The sequence below is a fragment of the Phyllobates terribilis genome, unplaced genomic scaffold, assembly GCF_046119375.1.
Source record: "Phyllobates terribilis strain yellow unplaced genomic scaffold, ASM4611937v1 Scaffold_1__5_contigs__length_1240528914, whole genome shotgun sequence".
NCBI classification, from domain to species: Eukaryota; Metazoa; Chordata; class Amphibia; order Anura; family Dendrobatidae; genus Phyllobates; species Phyllobates terribilis.
This window is the reverse complement of record NW_027362761.1, coordinates 462,113,012-462,136,079: the sequence shown is the minus strand read 5'-3', so window position 1 is coordinate 462,136,079 and position 23,068 is coordinate 462,113,012. Positions and strand designations below refer to the sequence as shown.

At 40.1% G+C, this 23,068-nt stretch overlaps 1 protein-coding gene across 15 annotated transcripts in view; it reads right to left on the bottom strand.

Moving 5' to 3' along the window:
* MEF2C (myocyte enhancer factor 2C) overlaps positions 1 to 19,028 on the bottom strand; it is a 333,965-nt gene extending 314,937 nt beyond the window's left edge. For 9 of the 15 annotated variants that reach the window (XM_073678870.1, XM_073678720.1, XM_073678843.1 and 6 more), the window contains exon 1: positions 18,807 to 19,027. The gene's annotated coding sequence lies outside the window, so the exon portion shown is untranslated. Of the gene's footprint in view, positions 1 to 18,806 lie in introns of all 15 variants that reach the window. The other 6 variants (XM_073678798.1, XM_073678847.1, XM_073678835.1 and 3 more) reach the window with 2 other exon arrangements.
* Between the last annotated feature and the right edge of the window lie 4,040 nt (positions 19,029 to 23,068).

The window sequence follows — 23,068 nt, the reverse complement described above, 5'->3', positions numbered from 1 at the left end:
TATAGCTATGTTGGAGGTTTGGTTGTTGTAATATTTGAAGGCACCTGTTTTTTATATAAAAAAATATATTTTAAAACTATTGAAATAAATTATATTGATTTTATATGTGTCTATTTATCTTCCTTTAAACTTGACCTATACAGCTTTAATTGTTTTGATTGTTTAGTGTATAGGATCGTCAAGTTACATTTCTGAATATATCTTTTTGTATTGGACTCGTATAGAAAAATTGTGACATGCTTTTTGAGATGCTATTTTTGAGATGCCATTATGTGGAGGTTTTCTCCCTCAGTTTTATTTCCACTCTTAGGGTATGTGTACATGCTTCTGCATTAAAAAACGTGTTTCTTGGCAGAAAAATGCTGCTTAAAAATGTGCATTTTTGCTTAATTTTTGACACACTTTGTATGCGTTTTTTTGCAGGAGAATGACAGTAGATAGGAAAAGCAAGTCAGTTGCAAACTTGCTTATTTTCATACTGTCCAACTATTTAAAGGGATCTGTCTCCAGGTTTTGGCTATAAAATCCGAGAGCAGCATAATATAGATACTGGGACCCTGATTACAGCAATGTGTCACTTACTGGGACAAGATTTCAATACAATCAGTGTTTTATCAACAGGAGATTATAATTATAGGACAAGCTGCCTCGTGCCTCCTAGTCCAACCACTCTACTAGCACTGATTGACAACTCTGTCACTATACAATGTACACTGAAAGCTGTGGTGTGTGTGGGGTTATACACAGCTCTACAGATGAGCTCTGCTAGATCTGCAGCAGAGAAAACACTGATTCTATCATAACTGCTGCACCCAGTAAACTGAGTGATACATCGCTGGAATCAAGGTCTCTCTCCCTGCCTCATGCTGATGTCAATTACATAGCAAAATCCTGCTGACAGATTCCCTTTAAAGCAATTTAATAATTGAGAATACCCATTTAAGGCCCATTACACATGCGATATCTGATGGAGGAGGGCATATCGGGTCATCGGCTTTCTCTCCCAACTCTCCCATACACATGAACGTTCAGTTCAATTGAATGTTTAAAGAGGTTTTCTATGGCGGAGAGAGGATACACTGTCTGGGTTCTCTCCTGAATAATAAAAAGTCTTAAACTTTAAAATCCAAACTGCCCGACCTTTATCTTCCACGAGTTCATATGTCAGGTGGGTGTCAGGATACCACTATACAGATTAGACTGTTGTTCAATCCGGCCAATATTGATGGGTTTAGCCATTAGTATTGATGTTAAAAATACTTAAAAGTCATATAAAAGTACTCAATGTGAAACATCTTATCATCATGAATATATTTCTATTATCTCCATTCTCCTATTATTTTCTGTTACACAACAAGAACAATTTTCTCCAAGGTCCGTTACATTATTTAAGCTTCAGTTTAGTAATGCTTTAAAAGCGAGTTAGTACTGCCAGCACCATTATAACACTGGCCGTGGACAAGAGGGAAAGGTTTGCTGATGGTTGCATTAAACAAGAAAGGAGGCTCTTGAGAAAAAAATTCAAGATAGCAAAGATTAAATACAAAACTTTACAGAAAACTGTGTCAGAAGAATTGCCTGGGAACAAATCGGGAAGTCAAGAGAAATGCTTGGGAACGGGTCAGGAAAGGTCATGGCAGTGTCCTCATGTATAGATCTTGCCCGGAAGACAGGCATGGGAAACGTTACATGGGAGTAAAGTAAATGAAGCTCACCAATTTTATTAGTTGGAAAGCAGACATATGACAGTATAAATGAAATGTGATAATATACCTCTCGCAGAGTCTAAAGTCACTGATAATATGTTAATAGATGTTAACTGTCAATTATTCACAGAACATATTTTTAGTAAGATCTTGACAGTGAAAAAAGTGACTTTCAACAGTTTCTTTCAACTCCTGGGTTATTTCTTCCATTACAGTGTTAAGGGTGTAGATCAAGGTTAAACCATGTATGTCATTAATACAGATACATTTCCCTGTGCACAAGAATTCAGACATCTGTGCTTTCCTTGTAATAATCTTGAACTCGTCTCCAATAAACACTAAACTGCGAGTTATTAATCATCTCCGTACATGGTAAAAGCATTGTGCTCTCCAAGTTTGGTGTTGCTGTATGGATTCATCATTGTAGCACCAAGTCAGTTCAGTCTCCTGCAGCTAAGACGTACCCCGGATAGGAAACATTGACTAAATGGCGGAAGAAATATATATATCTGACCGGTTTTGGACATATTGATTTTTTAATATGTAAAAAAAAATAACCATTGTTTCTTTTTGCAGAATACTGTACCAATTTTTCATCCAAGTATCAATTTTTACAATTATTGTTTTTCACATATGTGAAAAAAAATCTTTGCTTCTCCTACACATTAAATGTTAAAATATAGAACAAGGATGACCATGGGGCCGTTGAGTTATATTGGTGAATTTGATAGAAGTAGGACACGTCCCCTAGTAGGCACATTCATTGTAATGGGTCTGTGACCTATCTTTAAAAATATAGGCTGCGCTCACACATTGCGGCTGTGGTGTGCAGCTAAAACACCGCAACACGGCTCCAATGTGTCAACACAATGTAAGGCCATGGCCCCACTATCAGTATTCGGTCAGTATTTTTTCTCAGGAGCCGGCGCCAAAACCAGGAGTGGGTGATAAATGCAGAATTGGTGACTTGTTTCTATTATACCTTTTCTCTGATTGTTCCTCACCTGGTTTTGGCTTCAACTTCTGAGAAAAAATACTGACCGAATACTGACCAAATACTGATAGTGGGGCCGTGGCCTAAATGAGCAATCCCCGACTCAGTCATTGGTCAATCAATTGATCATCAATGTTGAGGCGATGGGATCTAATTGCTTCATTGATAAAATTAAGCAGTTCAAGAACAGGCCATTTTCTCCTCTTCATGACCAGACACATTTTCAGTTTTTTTTGTAAATGTGTTTTTAAGTGCTCTAAAAATGTTCTCGTTTGGATGTTCAAGTATTTTTCGCTTCTAATTATAGTCATACATGTGGCTTAATTTTTATGTCATTTTTATATTCTTTTTTTTTCTCACTGGAGAACCCTGCGTGTCATTAAGCCTGGTTCCACAATTTAGTCCCATTCAAGTAAATGACTTTCACAATAGTGATCAGTAATGTCCTAGGGATCAGACCATGGGTGTAACTATCATAGGTGTAGAGATTGCAATAACACCCGGGCGAAGAAGGTCCCTTTGGCCCATATGAAAAAATGATTACTATCTAAAGACTGTTAAAAAGACTATTACGGCAATATTTGGGTCCCTATTGGAGATTTTGCATCTTTAAGTTATACCACTGTATCAGACCCCAACCAATGAAATATTTATGACGTGTCTTTAGCATAACTCTTCGTTTCTGTAATAAATATAATGGCTTTTTGCACTTTCACTTACATTTATGAAGCTGAATCATTACTGTTGCCCTATATAATCTAATGCATTGAGCGCAGTTCTCTTCAAGGTCATACAGCATGTAGGTTTTCAGGTCTACATTTTCGGACCTCTAGTCTAGTATTTCCTATTACATTATGCTGTATATCTAATAACTAGGAATTAGATTGTTACTCTATATGTTGCAGAAATAGACGCGGATCCAGACATCAGGTGATCGTGCTCGATGTATTTTATCGTGTAAATTTAGCAACAGTCCGACCTTAGTGAACAGATTCTACACCCACATCCAAATGTCTCTAGTCAATCTGATCATTCCTAGAATACCCCATCTTAGAGGGAGATAAAACTTTCCGGGTGACGATTTTCCTTTAACAGCTGCTGAAGACGAAAATAGAAAAGAATGTCGCCATGTTTGTAGTATACACAATATTATCCCAATACTATTAAGAACAAATGGCCTGAGATCTTAGTGGGTAGACAAAGGATAGCGGGGGACTTTCATGAATTTTTAAATGACATTTTGAGAAAATCACAAAGGATAAAATAAAATAATCGCTTAATTGAAACTTAATTTGTATTATCGAAATAAATGGACATTGAGGCATAAGTACAGTACATCCAATTGTACTATAATTATTGCAATATTTCTTATGATTTTTTTTATTATTATTATTTTTTCCAGTACCAGTTTTATACAGACGTGTGAAAGGGGCCTTACATTGATGACAGCCATCCAAGGGTATGTTCACACTAGTCGTTTTTTCAGCATTTTTTAATGCAAATTTTCAGCTGTGTTTTACAGTACCAGCAAAGTCTATGAGATTTCAGAAATCTCATGCACACATGTGTTTTTTTACACAATAGAGCATGTCGCTTCTTTCAGCATTTTTTCAGCGTTTTTCACCCATTAAAAGTAATGAGTGGTATGTGAAACTCATTTATTTTTGTGATTTTACCATCTTGTCTTGGTCACCTGAGATGGCAGTTTGGGTTAGGACAGTTTAATTAAATTAGTGATGTGTCAGTGGGCACAGTGCATGTGCTGGGGGGATTCATAAGTCTGTAGTCACATAGAGTGACTGCAGACTTATCGGTTTTGATCGAACATCCCCTTAAAGTTGAAATCTATCTACATCTTTAGGAACAAGGAAAGCTAAAAAAAAAAAGACGGGACTATAATAAAGTGGACAAATATTCACCACCTTTGATAGCTGCATTCACCAGGTAGGAGCTCAATGATGGAGCATGTACAGGAAGAAGAAGAAGCCAACAGTGTGAACAATATGGTACCTTTTCTCTCTTATCTTACCAGTCACCGCCAAAAAGGAGAATTCTCAGGTTTTCGAATTCAAACCTTGTTAGTGCAATCATTTTAAATACACCCTAAAGCTATGTTCACACGTTGCATTTTTGAAGCTTTTTCATGCAAATTAAAAGCTGCTTTCAAGGCCACGTTCAGTATTCGGTCAGTATTTTACCTCAGTATTTGAAAGTCAAGATCCGGAGTGGGAGAAAAATACAGAAGTGGTGACGTGTTTCTATTATACTTTTCCTCTGACTGTTCCACTCCTGGATTTGGATTACAAATACTGATGTAAAATACTGACCAAGTACTGAATGTGTGAACGTGGTCTAACAGTTGCAGCAAACGCTATGAGATTTCAGAAATCTAATGCACACAATTGTTTTTTTTCTCCTGACTGAATTGGAAAACTGATTTTTTGAAAACTGCAGCATGTCAATCCTTTCAGGGTTGTTGCAGCATTTTTGCAGCGTTTTTTCACCATAGAAAGCAATGAGAAAGTGTCGTATGGTTATTATTAGATTTCATTGACTATAACTTTACTTATATATTATGTATCAATTTTCAGAGTAAAAGTGTAGAAATGTAAAAATATTATGGTGTGCAATATTTTTCTTTATGCTGCTGTATCATCTAATGAAAAGTTCATTTTGTCAATGGAATACTTAACATTACTTACTGAAGCATTTATGACAACTGTAGAAAAAAGTAATGATCTATGTTTTTGTTTTTTCAATTATCGTTATTTTACATATTTCTGTAGTTATCGTTTGACTATTCAGAAAAAAAGCCTAATGTGATAATGTATTTGTACCAATTTTGCACAGCTGGTACCTCTAGGTTATTAGCTTTGTCTAAAGGCAAGGACAGATGGTAGAGTTGTCAATTGTTTTTGCAGCTGAGTTATGCTGTGTTGGATACCCACATGAACACGCTGAGTCATTCCAATAAGTAGCTTTTCTTACTGATTTTAATGTCATTCTTAGACCTGACTTTTTAGTAAAAGTGCCTGTGGATTATTTTAATCAGTTCCAGCAGTGATAAAACTGATTTAGAGCAAAAAAATGTCAATCTAGGAGCCTAGACGGGTTAACATTGGTGCATAGGCGGCCATTCTATATAACATGTACAGTATGAGCATTCCAATATTACCATATTGCAAACCTGGAAACTGCGGCCAACAGGCCACATCTGTACATTTGGCTGTTCTTGTGTGGGACCGGGACAGTGAGAGGGAATAAATTCTTTCCCTCTCCCAGTATTTTGATTTCTACAGTATCTACGTCCTCAGGAACCTCATACTATTGAAGACAATGGCGGAACAGGAAGCTATAGGCTTCCTCTTCCACTATTCAACATGTGCACCTGGGTCTAAAAGCAGCAGGTGCAATGATGTCAGGAGTAGTGTTGAGCCACCCCCGTAGTGTTCGGGTTCGGTTCGGTTCGTCGAACACGGGATGTTCGTGGAACTGCTCCTCGAACACCTTAGAACACCGTCGAACACCGTTAAAACCAATGGCAGGCAAACAAAAACACATAGAAACACATAGAAAACACCTTCAAAGGTGTCCAAAAGCTGACAAACTGCTTAGAAGACACTCCCTTTAAAAAAGCCGGCCGGCAATTCAGCAGCGGCGTACACCGGTACCCGACAATTTAGACAAGAAGGAATAGAGCATCACACATAGATTAGATAGATAGAAACATGTCAGTCACATATATAAGAAGTACAGTGATAGTGTTGATTACTGTACTTGTCATTTAGTGTTAAAATAAAGGATTTATTAAAAAAAAAATTGGCGTGGGGTTCCCCGTAATTTTAGTCTCTAGCGGAGGTTAAGCAGACGGCTGGGGCAGCTGAATACCTAGCCTTTACTAGCTATTAAAATGGGGCACCCCCCAAAAAATGACGTGGGGTCCTCCCTATTTTAATAGCTAGCAAAGGCTAGGCAGACAGCTGGGGGCTGATATTAATAGCCCAGGAAGGGTGCCATGAATATTGGCCCCCTCCCAGGCTAGAAACACCAGCTGTCAGCCGCCCCAGAAATGGCGCATCTATAGGATGCGCCAATTCTGGCACTTAGCCTCACTCTTCCCACTGCCCTGTAGCGGTGGCAGTGGGGTAATAGGGCTGGGGTTGATGTCAGCTTATAATGCCAGCTGACATCAAGCCCAGGTTAGTAATGGAGAGGCGTCTATAAGACACCCCCATTACTGACCCCATAGTCAAAGTTTAAAAAAAAACACAAACACCCAGAATAAAGTCCTTTAATTGAAATAAACACACAATTCTTTATTGTTCTAAATTAAACCATACTTACCGTCACGCCCATTCCAGCTGAAGCCAACGATCTCCTGCAATAAAAGTAAAATAATAAAGCAACATCATCCTTACCTTTCCATGGTTCCCATGACAGCTTCAGCTCTGCTACATTCACATGACAGGCTGGAGCGCAGCAGAACGCTGCCATCCAGCTTGCCATGCGGCAGACACTGAGAAGCGCAGGCATGCTTGCGCTCCTCAGTGTCTCGCTGTGACGGCATAAAGATGAGCCGAGGTCATGTCCAATGAACTCAGCTCACCTCATGCACGGCCCTGACAGCGTGGGAAAATTCTCAGCGCTCAGCGCTTCAGCAGGAAAATTCTCCCACGCTGGGATGGCATTGAGATGACAGGCTGGATCACAGCTGAGCGCTGCCATCCAGCTTGTCATCCTTCAGAGACACTGCAGAGCGCAAGCATGCCTGCGCTTCTCAGTGTCTGCGGGATGACAAGCTGGATGGCAGCGTTCTGCTGCGCTCCAGCCTGTCATGTGAGTTTAGCAGAGCTGAAGCTGTCGTGGGAATCATGGAAAGGTAAGGATGATGTTGCTTTATTATTTTACTTTTATTGCAGGAGATCGTTGGCTTCAGCTGGAATGGGCGTGACGGTAAGTATGGTTTAATTTAGAACAATAAAGAATTGTGTGTTTATTTCAATTAAAGGAATTTATTCTGGGTGTTTGTGTTTTTTTTAAACTTTGACTATGGGGTTAGTAATGGGGTGTCTTATAGACACCTCTCCATTACTAACCTGGGCTTGATGTCAGCTGGCAATATAAGCTGACTTCAACCCCAGCCCTATTACCCCACTGCCACCGCTACAGGGCAGTGGGAAGAGCGAGGCTAAGTGCCAGAATTGGCGCATCCTTTGGATGCGCCATTTCTGGGGCGGCTGACGGCTGGTGTTTCTAGCCTGGGAGGGGGCCAATATTCATGGCACCCTTCCTGGGCTATTAATATCAGCCCCCAGCTGTCTGCCTAGCCTTTGCTAGCTATTAAAATAGGGGGGACCCCACGTCATTTTTTTGGGGGTCCCCCATTTTAATAGCTAGTAAAGGCTAGGCATTCAGCTGGGGGCTGATATTAGTAGCCTGGGAAGCTCCGTGGGTATTACCCCCTTCCCAGGCTTCAAACATCTGCCCCAGCCGTCTGCTTAACCTCCGCTAGAGACTAAAATTACGGGGAACCCCTCGCCAATTTTTTTTTTAAGAAATTTAATAAATCCTTTATTTTAACACTGAATGACAAGTACAGTAATCAACACTGTCACTGTACTTCTTGTATATGTGACTGACATGTTTCTATCTATCTAATCTATGTGTGATGCTCTATTCTTTCTGTTATAAATTGTCGGGTACCGATGCTGAATTGCCGGCCGGCTTTTTTAAAGAGATGGTGCATGAAAACACTATTATTTATTTTAATAAATCCTTTAACACTAAATGACAAGTACAGTAAGCAACACTGTCACTGTACTTCTTATATATGTGACTGACATGTTTCTATCTATCTAATCTATGTGTGAAGCTCTATTCTTTCTGTTTTAAATTGTCGGGTACCGGTGTATGCCGCTGCTGAATTGCCGGCTTTTCATGTTTCACTGTGAGCACTGTTCCCATCGATTTGGGCAACCACTGTAATGCCACAACCACCATGGCTGTGGCATTACAGTGAGTGGCAGACAATCCCTGCATGATTGGTGCTCTAAATAGCGCCTGACATGCAGGACACGCTTTTGGTGCACGAACAGTTATCGAACATAACCTCGAACAGCCGAATTTTTTGCAAATCGTTCGCGTTCGTCGAACGACTCGAACACCGCCCAAAACAGCTCGAATTTGAGCTTGGTGAACAGTTCTAGTCGAACACCGCTCATCTCTAGTCAGGAGATCGTGCCTGCTCACAGACCTTCTGTCATCACACTGCACAAAACCGATCAGTGGGCGAGGTGGGGACTGTGAGGACAATAACCTATATGGGAGGCTGTGGGAGCATCATACTGTTTAGGATGAGGATACTGTTTAGGTATCCTACTGTATGGTGGACTGTGGGGCTTCATATTGTGTGTATAGGGGAGCCACACTGTGTGGGGGTGACTGGAGGCATCATATTGTGATTGTGTGAGAGGAGGAATTATATTGTTTGGGGGGCTGTGGGAACATCATAATGTGTGGAGGCACTGGGCATCAAATTGTTTGTGTGGGGGAATCATGCTGCGCACAGGGCTGTGGTGAGCCATCATACTGTATGGAGGACTGTGGGGCATCATATTCTGTGTGTAGGGGAGTCATACTGTGTGGTGGTGACTGAGGGCATCATATTGTGTTTGTTTGTGGGGGCATCATACTGTGTCGGGGACTGTGGATGCATTATACTTTGTGTGGGGAGAACTTTTGATAAAGATACAGCTTCACTTCATGTGTATACGTAATAACAGGAGCATATGATTTATAAACTTTATAAAAAGCAGTAAAATATATGGCTTTGATTAGCTGCTACATGTAAGAAAATATGTTACAATAAGCCCTATCCTAACGTGTATTAGCAGTAGCAGTGAGGCAGCAGAGCTAATTTTGCTAAATATTAAGCAATAAAAATTACTCAATAATAATAATATTATTGGTTTACCAGCTTCCCCAAACACTGATCTGTGAACAATATATCCTGCTAGTTCACATCAGCAGTAAACATTGATGGCCTGCAATGGCATCATATGGAATCTGTGGCAGGAAGACATAACAGTCCACAAGTTGTAAACACTGTGTGCCACTATTTGAGAACAACTTCAGTGGAAAGAATGGCAACACAATATTCACTTGTTTTTCTAAAAGGGTTAATAAAAATTTTGCCTAAATAAGCTCAGACCAGTAAAAAATAATAGAAGAAATAGTACCCTTGGCATCCCCAATTTACACAAATCCCGATGGTCTGTTCATCCTGAGACGCACTGCTGCGGTCAGTGATTGGCTGAGCCGGTACTAGGATGAACAGAACAGCAGTGGCTGACTAAGTGGTGGGACAGGACCTGTGGAGATCAGGGACAGAACCTGTGGAGATCAGGGACAGGACCTGTGGAGATCAGGAAGAGGACCTGTGGAGATCAGGGACAGGACTTGTGGAGATCACGGACAGGACCTGTGGAGATGAGGGACAGAACCTGTGGAGATCAGGGACAGGACCTGTGGAGATCAGGGACAGAACCTGTGGAGATCAGGGACAGGACCTGTGGAGATCAGGGAGAGGACCTGTGGAGATCAGGGACAGGACTTGTGGAGATCAGGGACAGGACCTGTAGATCAGGGACAGGACTTGTGGAGATCAGGGACAGGACCTGTGGAGATCAGGGACAGGACTTGAGGAGATCAGCAATAGCATAATCACTTATTTTTTTATTTTTTAACTTGCCTAAGCCCTTTTAATCATAATTATTATTTGCTGGAAACCCCCTTTAAGTATTTGAGCTTATAAAAATTAGGCTATATTAAAACATGACAATTGGCTGCAAAAATCTCTATAACTTTCTCATATATCTGAAAGAGACTTGAAGCAATCTGTGCGCAAAATTCGAAACAGAAACAGAAGCCTAAAAGTCCTGGCAAGTGTCAATGCCCAAGTGTTAAAGTTATCTCTGCACCCCGTTCAACTGTGCCCTTGTGCCTCTTAGAAATATGTATGAGATGAGAAAAAGAGCAATATTACGTCTTAATGCCATGTTTGTGTATCATACTTGTTTTTGTGTATGAACATGTCTTATATGTCAGATAGCAATAATCCACATACTGCTCTCTGAGTGATATATATATATATATATATATATATATATATATATATATAGTATATATATATATTTTTATGATGTTTACAAAGTTTCAAAGTAAAGGAACATATATGTATATATGTTCCTTTACTTTGAAACTTTGTAAACATCAGCAAACAATTTAGCTTATTTTATGTTATTTGACTATTTTGTGAAGGTGAAGTAAAGTGTTTTTCTTATTAACATGGTTCACACACAGTATATCAATGTTCTGCACAGAGCAACAGGTGCCATGTATCCCACCCTGACACTCAGGCAGCCGAGGGCAAGCAGCTGTCGCCCCACTCAAATACCAAAATCAGTGACTTGCGCTGGCAAAATCTGTGGCCTGTAATCTAGAAAACAGAGTCAAATTCCAGCATGGTGCTCTCAATATTATCACTTTCTACTAAGAAATCCCAAGATTTTGATACCTTAAAGTTGTTGTTGCACAATTAAATTTCATTAACACTTTTTTTTTCATTATAATGATTTGAAAATAAGTCGACTATGTGAAGGCACTTCTGTTACATACTTGTTATGGCAATCCTTGGTGTTATCTTGTTTCCCAAAATGATTAAGGATGTTGTTCTGAAACGCGTTTGCGATTGTTACTAGTTTTGGTTGATGAGGTTTTTAAAAGGATGCAATAAAGGAGAAGACTTTTAACAAGCGCTGGATGCTGTTGATTTTGCTTTTGTAATTTATCTAATTTTGCTGTGCTCCAAGGAATCCAAGCATTGGGTCCGCCTGGGAATGTGGGGAAAATACAAGTGAGCTGACGTTCCTGTTCTATTTTAGTTTTATTCCCACTCAAAGCCTCCACATATAGAGTCCAGTGCTTCTGGTCACACATGCTCATTAGCTTATTTCCTACTACTCAGTGAGTCCAGCCATAAGGTTCAGAACGCAAAAAGTAACTTCTTTTCACCTGCACTAAATAGATTACATGTACCATCTAAGAGGGAATCAAAAGACACCGGGAGGAACAATAATGAAGCATGTCACAGCAATATCTGGATGCAGAAGATTTTTTTTGCTAGAAATTATGTAACTTAACCCCTTCATGCCATGACCATTTTCTGTTTTTTTCGTTTTTTTCCTCCCCTTTCTCCAAAAGCCATAACTTTTTTATTTTTCCGTCAATATATCTATATGAGGGTTTGTTTTTGTTGTTTAAAATTACACCATTGTTTTTTTGTTTTTTTATTTACCATGTTCACTATATGGTAAAACTGACCTTATAATAGGATTTCCCAGGTCAGTACAAGTACACTGATACCAAACATGTATAGTATATGTTTTATTTAAGATGTGAAAAAAAAGTCAAAACTTGTATGATAAGTTTTTGCATTTGTGGCCATTTTCCGAGACCTGTAGCGTCTCCATTTTTCAGGAACTGGGGCCGGGTGAGGGCTTATTATTTGCGTCTTGAGTGTTTTCATTTCTTCTTATTGCATTTTATTGCAATGTCACGGTGGCCAAAAATTGTAATTCTGGCTTTTCGATTCTTGTTCTCGTTACCCTGTTTACTGATCAGATTAATTTACTTTATATTTTGATAGATCAGATATTTCTGAATGCAGCGATATCAAATAGATGTATTTTTTAAAAATAGTTTTATTTTCAGTGAGGCAAAAGAGCCGGCATTCACATGAGGCATGACAGGCATGGAGGTCTTCGGCAGACCCCCAGCTGTCATGACAACCAATCAACAGTCCACGAACATGTGAGAGGGACGCTGATGGGCGACTGGAATGAGGTGCTTCCAGCTGGCATGTGTTAAATCCCACAGTCATCATATGGTCATATAATATGTCAATTGTGTCTTAGGCCCCCTTCCCACATCCATATAAAACTGGTACCATAAAAGACTGTACCATGTCATCGGTGTTTTGGATTAGTGTGCCATCCGTGTGCCGTCAGTATGTCATCAATGTGTCATCAGTGTGCCATCAGTATGTCATCAGTGTGCCATTAGTATGTCATCAGTGTGCCATCAGTGTGTCATCAGTGTGCCATTAGTGTGTCATCAGTGTGCCATCGGTGTGCCATCAGTGTGTCATCAGTGTTTGGGTCAGTGTGGCATCAGTGTGGCATCAGTGTGGCATCAGTGTGCCATCAGTGTGCCATCAGTGTGGCATCAGTGTGCCATCAGTGTTTCATCAGTGTGTCCTCAGTGTGTCCTCAGTGTGCCGTCAGTGTGCCATCAGTGTGCCATCAGTATGCCGTCAGTGTGTCATCAGTGTGTGTCATAAGACATTTTAAACAGTTACATTAGGAGTGAGGTCCCTGCTCACAAGCTTACATTCTACAAGGAAATGGGGGGACACAATAGGTGAAAAGTGCTTGTTATTTCAGGTCTGGGAATTATAATAAGCAGGGATTTTCATATAAAGCTGCCAGTATGTTTAAGTGCAATAATCAAGTATTGAGTGCAGTTATCGTGTGCATGGAGGGTGTGGAGACAGATGAATAGTAGGGTGCAGATTCTGAATAATATTTAGAAGGAGGGGACAGGGGAAAGTTGGTTTACTGAGTAGTTGAGGTGTTAGGCTTGCTTAAAGATATGGGTTTTTAAAGCGTGCTTGAAGATATGGGGGCTAGGCATCAGTCGGATTGCCTGCGGTAGTGCATTCCAGAGAACTGGCCCAGCATGAGAGAAGTCTTGTAGACAGAGTTTAAGGTTCGGATTATGGGGGATGTTAGTCTTACGTCATTTGTAGAATGGAGGGCACATGTAGGGCGATAGACAGAGATGAGAGAGGAAATATAAGGCGGTGCAGAACTGTAGAGAGCTTTGTGGGTGAGAGCGATGAGTTTATATTGGACCCTGTAGCGAATGGGCAACCAGTGTAATGACTGGCATAAGATGGAGGCATCAGTGAAGTGGCTGGACAGAAATACGACCCTGGCTGCCGCATTCAGGATGGATTGGAGAGGAGAAAGTTTGGTAAGAAGGAGACCGATCAGAAGAGAGTTGCAGTAGTCCAGACGAGAGTGAATAAGAGCGACAGTAAGAGTTTTAGCAGTTTCAAAGGTGAGAAAATATCAGATTCTGGAGATGTTTTTAAGATGCAGGTGACAAGAGCGAGTGAGTGATCGGATATAGGGAGTAAAGGAAAGGTTAGTGTCGAATATGACCCCAAGGCAGCGGGCGTGCTGCTTGGGAGTTATGGTTGAACCCTCCAAGGTAATTTCGATGTTAGGTAGAGTTGAGTTAGTAGAGGGGAGAAACACAAGAAGTTCAGTTTTAGAGAGATTCAGTTTAAGATAGAGGGAGGATATGATGTTAGAGACAGCAGACAGACAATCCTTGGTATTTTTTATTAGGGTAGAGGTGATGTCAGGGGAAGAGGTGTATAATTGGGTGTCATCAGCATAGAGATGATACGGGAACCCAAATCTGATGATTGTTTATCCAAGGGGCAGTATATAGAGAGAAGAGGAGGGGGCCTAGGACTGAGCCCTGCGGAACCCCAATAGTAAGGGGACGAGGAGAGGAAGATGAGCCGGCAAAAGATATAGTGATGGAGCGGTCAGAGAGGTAGGAGGAGAACCAGGAGAGAACGGTTTCCTTGAGGCCTATAGAGCGGATCATAGTGAGGAGGAGCTGGTGATCCACAGTGTCAAATGCTGCAGAGAGATCCAGGAGAATCAACAGGGAACAGTGACCTTTGGATTTAGCTGTTAGTAGATCATTAGAGACTTTAGTGAGGGCAGTTACAGTAGAGTGTGAAGAGCGGAAACCAGATTGTAAAGGGTCGAGAAGAGAGTTATCTGAGAGATAGCGGATTAGATGGGAGTGGACCAAGCGTTCCAGGAGTTTAGAGATGAAAGGAAGATTAGAGACAGGTCTGTAGTTAGCAGTGCAGTTCTGGTCCAGGGATGGCTTTTTAAGTAAAGGGGTTATAATGGCATGTTTAAATGAGGAGGAAAAATCAGTGTGTCATCAGTGTGTCATCAGTGTGCCATCAGAGTGTCATCCATGTTTTTCCAGTATGGATAAAGAACGAATGAAATCACAAAGATTCTCCTATACTTTGCAATGACAAAGAAATATGGCACACAGATGTCATACAGATGTTGTGTTTTTCATGGACACATAGGCTTGTATTGGCCCTTGTCATCCATGCTGCCGAAAAAGAACAGACGTAGATTATAATGGGTACATGTGGCATCTGTGAAAAAAACAGATGCCTCACGTACTGGCCATGTGACGGGGGCCTTATACTGTTGTACACCTGTTAATTGCAGGTTTACGTATTTCCCAATTGAAGACGTTAAATGACCCAACATGCATGGCCCCTTTTGTGACCCTAGATGACATTTAACCCTTCAGCCATGAAAAGACCTTGGTATTAAGGCATCACACACATTCTGGACACTGGGATTATGATGAGTAAATCAGTCTAACACAACACCATGGTGCTCATTGCCTAAATCCTACTGAGAATTGCATATCATACTGTCATGTAGCAGAATATCCTAATAGCATCCACATAGTGTGAATATATGTCATCAAGAAGAACAAAAAAACATCAAATACCTTGAAACAAAGAACTTGAACACCAAGGCCAAGGCATGTGTATATATATCTATACAGTAAAATAACATGACTGTTTTGTATTACGCACATTTTTTTTCTTTTAGCTTTCATTAAACTAATTATTAGCAAAAGAAATCTTCCAAAAAATATTTATTTCTCCTATATATATATATCTTTTTGATGTATAGGAGGAATGTACATGGCATGTGTTTTTGACAGGTGGCTCTTTGGTTCCTCGGCTCATGAAACCCCACATTCAGCAGTTGCTTTGTAATAAATGGACACTGAACAGATACAGTATGATCTCTATAGCTAAGTTCCCACATTGCGCATTTGATGCGTTTTTGATGCTGCAGATTTCTGGAACAAGTGAGGTTACGTGTGTTTTTTTTTAGTACGCTTTGTTTACAGGCATTTTTATTGCGTTTTTTTTTTCCGCTGCTGTTTTTGTCTTTTTTTCAGTATGTCATGTTTCAAATAAAACTACTTTGCTTTGGAAACTTTCTATTTGCTGAGTTACTTAGTTTTGCTAAAAAATTACCGATAAATTCATGTGCGAATTATATGCCTTTTTTAATACATTTTTGCTGTGAAAATGCAATAAAAACACGTGTGTATTTAATCTGCAGATTTTCTCATCTCATTCTAGTCTATGGGGAAATTCTGCAAATAAAACGCATGTTTACGGCAAGGCAGATTTACATGCTGTGAATTTAAAAATAACACTGCAGGTCAATTTCCACAGGGTAAAAAGAAAAAGCATTTTGGAAACAAAATTTATACAAATTTCATCCACTGTGTTGGAACTGTAGTACGCTGTGTTTTCTGTGCACGGAAATACACAGTGGAAAAAACACACCAAATACCCATTATGGGAATGTAGCCTAAGACTGTGTTCATACACTGAGTTTTTGGTGCGTTTTTGAGCTGCGTATTTTTGTTGCTTCAAAAACGCATCCAGCAAAGTGGATGGGATTTACAGAAATCTCATGCCCACTGTGCTTTTTTGACTCAGACCTGACCTCCGGTGTGCATCTCAAATCCACAACATGTTAATTTCTCTTGCAGGTACGCAGAGTTTAATATGTAGATTTTTCCCACAGAGTTGCATCAGATAAGGAAAATCCACAGGTAAAAAACATGCAAGCGTTTTTAGTGCTTTTCTGCAGCAGAAAAGCATCAAAAACGCATGTAATGTGCATATCAATAAATACCAGGAAACGTGAAAAAACTTGACGTACCAACAAAAACAAAAACCGCAGTGTCAAAAATGCGATAAAAATGCATGTCAAGAAAAAAAATAATAAAAAAATGCCATGAAAAAAATGCAAGTAGCCTAATTTACTTTACATGTGCAGAAATGTTGCAAAAAAACATAAAAATCTCACCGGAAGCTCGTCATGGGAACATAGCCTAAATGTTTCAAATTAGTTAGGAAAAAGTTGACAGTAAAAGCCCAATCAGCAAATCTTAATTAAAGTGAAATAATGGTAAATACGTATGTAAAGGAAGATGTATGAGGATAAAACTTTATAGACATGGAGCTAACGGAGTTTTATGGTACTTCAGGATGAATTTACAAAGAGAATCTTCCTTAGAAGACTTCTAGGAAGCGATCACCATAAGGTCTTATTCGCATACAGTATGTATTTTAAAGATTGGGCTAGTCCCATCTGGAGGAAATGGATGCTTTTGCGTCATTTGACACAATTTTATCCAACCGACTTCCATCCATCGAACGACGCTTGCTGCACTTTTTTTCATACTTCGCTCGTGTCGATTGTGCCATTGATTATTTTCTGTGGTCTGTAATCTACCACATTGTGCATGTAGAAGAGCCCAAAATCATAAAATGGAAAAAAATATTATTTTTTCTGTTTGATTATCTATAAATGCATCAAAAAACCCTTAATATAAAATTGGAGGTATACAGAGGTACAGACTGCTGTAGGTGCGGTGTTATAGCTCCATACAGCTCAGAGCAATCTGTATTTTATCCCTGTGCATGAGCCAAAGTCTGGGATCATGCAACGTCATTAATGATTAACCCTCATATTGTCCATAGATATTAATAGTTATTGTATAACTTACAGTATACATTACATGTTAGCTACAATTTTCCAATTACCACTCAACTATTGAATAAATCATCATTCCATGTATTCTATTTCTATATATTTTACTGAAGCTTTTGTTCCCCCCAAACGAGATCGTATAAAGTTTTTGCCCTATATAGCACTCACATTATTGCGCATACATACAGAAGTAGCAACGCTGACTTTGTGGAATTTAGGAGAACTACGTTTTTCCTTAATATTGCAGCATATTATATTGAATATTTATGTAGAAAAATAGATAAACCCAATGTGTTATCTTTATTCGGATATCACAATTTACTAAGCGTGTGGCCGCCAAAATATAATACCAAATTCAGCTCTGATCTGATCAGCATGGATCTGATGTTAGTAAAGTCGGGTTCAGACGAGCAGATGAAAAATTATCCCAGTTCCATCCAGAAAATTCAGACGATTATCATCCATATTGTCATCTTCAATTTTATACAGACCAAATAAATTTTCCTTAATAATCACAATATATCCATAAAAATCATATTCAGCACAGATTACCCGTATTGGATCAGATTTTTTTTTTTTGCGCACCCATAGAATTTTCTTTACACACTTGGTGTGCGTGATGTCCACTTTTTGCTCATCTGAATGAGCCCCAAACCTCATAAATCAAGGGCACAAGTATTTTCATTTAAACTTTCAATAAATAGATACATGTGTCCATATGCTTAAAAGATTGTACAGAAATTGTGAGGCACCGTACATGTCTATGGCTAAATCTAAACTTCCATCGATTTCAGTAAATATCTCGTTACTCTCCGTTACTGGGCGTCTTCTTGCTATTTGGGTTGATGAACAAAGATTTTTTTTTTCTGTTAATTTAAAACTAATGCATTTTATTAAATCCAGATTGCGTAGAAAGTTAAAAGAATCTATTTCTGGAACAGACAAAGAGCGGTCTGTGGCGCACAATATTTTTATGTTTATATAAAAAATTGGTTATTTCCATATAAATGAAAGGAACAAGCTGGAAATAAAAAAGATGTCAGAAAGTAGGTTCTCCAGTTAACTGCAAATATGTTCAAAAAGTTTTTGAAAAGAAACATTAGTATACACACAGAGAAATGAAGCAGAGCTGAGTTTGTCACTTGGCAGAGCATTTCTGAGTATTATGTTGCACTTTTTTTTTTTTTTTTGCTCCCTATTATTGTATAATGCACAAAAGTCGTCCAATGTCAAATTCAGCTCTACTTCATAGTCAGTAACAGTTAGGCTCCATGAGCGCCATGGCCAGGATCAATTATTACACTCATTATGCTAAGAAATTTGCAAAATGAAAAAACTTACCAGTGCCCTGCTTCTCCAGGAAGTCGCGCCCTGCAGCACCTGCTGAGGGTCTTGTTCACCAAACTCTGACAGGTAAAAAAAATTCCTGTATAATAAAGCCAGACCAGCTGGCTTTGAAGAGAAACCCCCTGTACGGGTTCTGTTGCCTCACTATGTATCTTACATGAGGACAGGAGCTTTTTCCCCTCTAGCTGATGACCTGTAAGAAGCGAGATTCCCTTGCACAAGTGTCTGGCAGGCCCACCAGCACCTGCTCCTGTCAGTCCAGGATAAATTTAGCTGTTAAAGGTATCACTGACAACCAGACCTTTGTCAGCGCTGGCATAAGAACACAAGATTACTGCCCCCAAACATATGCCACGGCAGACATAGAAAATCAAGATCTCTGTTTTTACAATCTATCTATCTATCTATCTATGTATCTATCTATCTATCTATCTATCTATCTATCTATCTATTGATATTAACACTTAAAATTTATATTTTGTGCATCTGTACACCTCCATTTACTTGAAAGTGATCAGAGGGGTGTCCTATTAGAAAATTATTTTACGCTGGTCATCTGAAGTAAAATCTTTGTACTTCTTGCATAGTTATTTTCTCAGAAGAAGCCCCTTTAAACAGTTTGGGACATCTGGAGGAATGATTGTCTGGAGAAGAAAAGGTGAGGGCTACCATGATTCCTGTTGTCATGCTAAGAATAATCATCATGTGTGGGGTGACTTTTCATCCAAAGTAGTGGGGTCACGCACTGTTTTGGATCAGAATACTGCCATGAATAATGAATGGATAATGAAAGAACCTAAGCATCTTCCAAGGGCAACGTCTAGAAGATACAGGAGCAATTTGGAGATGACCAATGCTTTTTCCAGCATGATGGAGACCACGTAACAAAACAAAAGAGGTAACTAAGTGATTCGGTAACACTAAAACATTTAGGTTTTGGGTTCATGGCCAGGAAACTCCCCAAAACCTCACTGAGAACCTGTGCTTAATCCTCAACAAGTGAAGGGACAAACGAAAATACAGAAATTGTGATACGCTCCAAGCAGTGATTGCACAAGAATGTGTTGTCATCAGTCAGGATTTGGCCCAGAATCTGATATCTAGCTGATAGGGAGAATTGTAGAAGTCTTGAAAGTAAGGGTCGACGCTGTAAATATTGAGTCTTTGCATAAGCTTGATGTGTTTTCCAATGACAGTTTAAAAACTTAGGAAATGCAAATAATTGTACTACAGTAACATTAGAAACATCTGACTAAAATATCTAAAAACACAGAAGAGGGAAACTTTGTAAACCCCAAAAGTTATATTTGCAGCAAATAGATATGATGCAAATTGCAATACTGCCATGCCTCCAATGGAGAAGATTGGAATGGAAAATATGTGATTGGCTAACACTCTGAGGTCTCCTAAGGCTTCTTTCACATATACAAATTTTTTCTGGGGTTCCCCTTTAAACTAGCCATTAAACGCTAATCAAAGAGCTGTGAGCTGTTATTAACAGCAAGGTAAAATTTTGGGCTAATGGCCCCTTTCCCTGGCTAGTAATATCAGCCCCCCCGAGCAGCTTTCTCTCTGCTGGTTATGATTAATCGACGGGAGCCCATCCTGTTTTTTCTTTAATTTAATTCTTTATTTTACACATAATGTACACTGTGGATACTGACTACAACTCCTATCATTGTCACCTGATTGCGACAGGGAGACCAGGCGACAATGATGTGAGCTGCACTCAGCACAAAGCGCCTGAGAACAGCACGAACTGTGCCGGCTTTTCTCAGTTGCCGGAACATGTGATAATGATGAGGCACACGTGTGGCACACGGTTGCCACACGAATAAAACACCGGTACATGTGATAATGATGTGGCACACGGTTGCCTCACGTATAAAACAAATGGACATACGAACACGGATATCTCCGGTACTGGTTTTTATGGCGATGGTCCGTGCGATGGGGGCTATGCTCCTCGCGCATGCGCCAACATGTACTGTGGCATACTAGGACCTTGCGATATGCGGTCACATGACCGCTCATGTGACCTACCTGGAGTGTATATAGGAAGGTCCCGGAAGGGGATATGAAGTGCCTCTTGAGAAAGCCTTGCTGTTTCAAGGCGAAACGCGCGTTGGGGCGCGTTCTCTCATGTCTGCAGCCCCCATGTGACGCCCTGCCCCACCTCTCAGGCCTCCCAGCTCTGTGGTGAGTTTCCGTTGGTACTGCTTTTGTCACTTGATGCTTATGTTAATTGTATTCCCTATTAAGGTTGTCTGGGGCTATCAACGGAAAGCAATATATATTCTTTGCCACTCTTATGGAATACACTGGAGCCCCTTTGGATTGGGCACGCTGTTGCTGGACTCATTTTATTCCATGTCCCGTTTTTTTGCACTATGTATTTTGTACTATTATGATTCTAATATTATTACTCTTTAATAAAATGTATCTTATGCCATGATACTCATGTTTTTCTCTTGTTATACTTATATCTTTAAGTAGGCTTTGTTGTGGTTAGGGTCCGGCACTAGTTTACTGGTTCCCTATCCAGTTGTCTCTATACTATGTGGGTCCCTGTTTTTTCATTAATTATTCTCTGTGTTTTCACAGTTGTTGTTAGACCTAAGATGGATTTCCGAGCATGGGACAATACTTGGCTCATGCAACTTAATGAATTGTCGTGTGACATGGGCTCTGACGGGCTGGGTATGGATCGGCGTATGCGGAAGAGCATAGTCAAATTTAAGACACTTTTGAAACGGAGGACTCGCACTTGGTGGAATCACGCATTTTTAATGAAATATATTGATCAAGCGCTAATTCCCAGAGGCTTGCGGGTTAAAAATTTTCCCTCATTTCCAATTGAAAATTAATCTTTCAAAGATAGATGGGAGACATTAGCAGATATGTGCTTCTTGGGATTTTTGAAACTTCTGAAAGAATTAAATGAGACATCTCTGAAGGACATGGAGATGGAGATTGACCAGCTTCAGATTCAAATTTAAAAAGAGCTAGCCAGTGATGACCTGAAGCGGTTGAATGAGAAGATTGACACAGAGTGTCAAAAATGGGTGAAGGAGATCCATACTACTAAAATTAAAAATTCCAACGTAATATTCAGGACAAACAGTGTAAGCATGTGTATAGATGGAGAGTCCCTGCTGAAAGGTCACGACTGAGATCTCACAATTACTCGCATTCACATTCAAGGTCCTCGTCCGCAGCCTCAGCTTCCTCAACTGATGAACGGACCTGCTCGGAGAATGTGGTCCTCCCCGTTGGACCAATAACACAACAAACGAGATCCAACAGTGGGAGGAAGCTTATTACTCCACCTCAGGTATGTGGTCCCAGGGATGGTCTCTGTGTTTTCAATTTATCTAACCATGTTCTAACCGGGACTCAGGTGGAGGTTCTTAGTATGTGCCTTTCTTTTATTCCTACCAAATCATTTGATTACTTTACTGCCCTCAAGGACCTCCACCTGTTTGCCCGGAAACTTATGATTAAAAAAATCCATTCTAGGCTGTTCAAAATTTGGAAGATCTGAATATGCTCTGTTGGAGCAGGAGACCCCCTCTACAGGGGGGTTACCACAAATGAGATAACCTAAGTCCACAAGGTTCCCTCCCTTTTCCCTGAGTCCTGCTGTTGAGATCTTTGTTCGTCTGGTGTCTGAGGATCTCAAATGCCTCCCTACACATGAGAAAATATGATAATCTCACATCGGCACAGCGAACCGCTATTCAACAACTCCAATCCTTTAAAGATATTGTCATCAAATCAGCGGACAAGGGAGGGAAAATCGTGTTGTGGCCTTGTACTATGTATGAAAAAGAGGCTCTACGCCAACTTAGAGACTCCTCTACATATTCCAAGTTATCTTGGCCTCCTTCACGGCCACGGCTTCCTTCTCCGCTGCCCTGCAGGGGATCCTGGCAGTTGCCTGTGAGCAGGGGATTATTACAAAGAAGACAGCTGAAGCGTTGACAGTACGCTTCCCAAAAACAGCAACTATTTATTTACTTCCTAAGATCCACAAGGATGCCGTTAGCCCACCCGGATGTCCGATTGTGTCAGGTCTGGGTGGTCTGTGTGGTCCAATATGTGAGTATATTGACAGCCACCTAAGACCACTAGTGGAGACACTTCCATCCTACTTAAAAGACAAGATGGATGTCCTTACGCGGGTTGATGGCGTCCTTGTGGAAGAAGGCACTCTCATGGTCACGGCCAATGTTAAGAGCCTATACACATGTATC